Genomic DNA, 1,580 nt, shown 5'->3' with positions numbered 1-1,580 from the left:
GTGGGTCACGCACCGTGCTGCGCGGCCGTTACCGCCTGGGGTGAAGGCGAATTGCGGGGCCTGAAATATCGCAGAGGCTTTGTGGTTCGTTGAAAGTTCAGGAGCTCACAGAATTCCTTCGGGGCGGGGCCGTGCCGGCATCGTGCAGCGAGGGGCCGGGAACAGGAGGTGGCACTGCTGGATAAAATAAAGCGAAAGGATTTTTCAAAGCATATACCGGGACCGCTTGTTGTGCTCATCCTGCAGCAGCTCTTTGTTCTCTAAGGGGAAATAAAAAGCTCCGGGGTTTTATCCTGGTTCTCTGAGGAGCGCTCGGGCCCACCGGCAACGTGCTCCAGCAATGCTAGGGCACGAATGGATGCAGGGCGAGGTGCAGTCAGGCGTGCTTTGGGCCTGCCACGCTCCTGTGGGAGCTGTGATGCTGAGGGTATGCTGGACTGGGCCCTGTTTTCAGGGCTTCAAACTGCCTGTGCGTGGAAACGCGGAAAACACTCCCCTACTGCTGGCTGCTGTCATGCAGTTCGGTTAATAGTGAATCCATTCTCTTCGACTAGGCTCTCTTAGCCTTTGCTCAAATGACAGGTGCTCCAGTCCCTTAATCATCATTGTGGCCCTTCAATGGACTCTCTTTTTTTTTGTCCTGGAGTGCCCAAAACTGGGCACAAAAACGTGGTTCAACTTCACAAATCCCCTTGGCTTTTGGTTATCAGGACTACTTTAAAGAACGTGTTCCCTGGAAGTGGGCAAAAGCATTGCATTGTAGGCCCCATGTTCGTCTTCATGCTTTTTATGACTGAGTGTTAATCCCTTCAGAGCGTCCTTCCTTGTTATTAAACTATCATGTCAGCTTTTCTCATCAGTGTCCCCTTAATACTATCTACATACTCTGGAACCATTACGTTCTACTAGATGTGTTTTGCTGCTCCCCTTCCTTCCCTGTTCCTTGAAATGTTCCTTGAAACCCTGTTATATGCTGCCTCAGCAATACACGTGAAAGTGACTTGGGACATTTGCCAGTCATCTTTGGCTTCTGTGAACTTCTCACTCACGTATTTCTGGTCTCTATTTGCATGTTGTCAATATCTGTTGGAGTCTGGCCTTTGCTTTCCTTAGCTAGTGAATCCAGAGATAGCCCCAGACAAGGCCTTCAGAGGCAGAAAACCTTTTTTTTCCTTAACTGCTCAGCAGTTTGTAAGTTTGTCCTTCCAGCATCAGTAAGTTAGTAATGCTGGTGCTTCACTTGCAATAGCTACATTGTTTGAAGAGCTTCAGAGAGTGGATCCGTATTTCTAACTGTTGATACTAGTAATGTTACCTTCAAATTTGGAACTTTAGTGTAGGTCCTGCTTACTTACAGGAGGCAAAACCATTTGAAAATCAAAGTCAATTGCTTTTCATTATATTGTTGCATTGCATCACTATCTAGAGAATGAAGTTGAGCCATTCAGGAAACTATCTGTAAAAACTGGGCACTTTCTGTTGTGACTTCCATCGCCGTCACATTGCAGCTCAGAAGAGAGAGCCCTCCAGCTTCTCTGTAGAACAGAATCATACCGGGCGGAGTCGGTGCTCGCAGCGAG

The 1,580-nt window shown here is 48.0% G+C and overlaps 1 protein-coding gene across 7 annotated transcripts in view; it reads left to right on the top strand.

Moving 5' to 3' along the window:
* TMCC1 (transmembrane and coiled-coil domain family 1) overlaps positions 1-1,580 on the top strand; it is a 100,036-nt gene that overhangs the window by 27,377 nt on the left and 71,079 nt on the right. The gene's annotated exons all lie outside the window — the stretch shown is intronic.

Source organism: Meleagris gallopavo, chromosome 14 (genome assembly GCF_000146605.3).
Source record: "Meleagris gallopavo isolate NT-WF06-2002-E0010 breed Aviagen turkey brand Nicholas breeding stock chromosome 14, Turkey_5.1, whole genome shotgun sequence".
NCBI lineage: Eukaryota > Metazoa > Chordata > Aves > Galliformes > Phasianidae > Meleagris > Meleagris gallopavo.
This window is presented reverse-complemented; position numbering and strand designations above follow the sequence as displayed.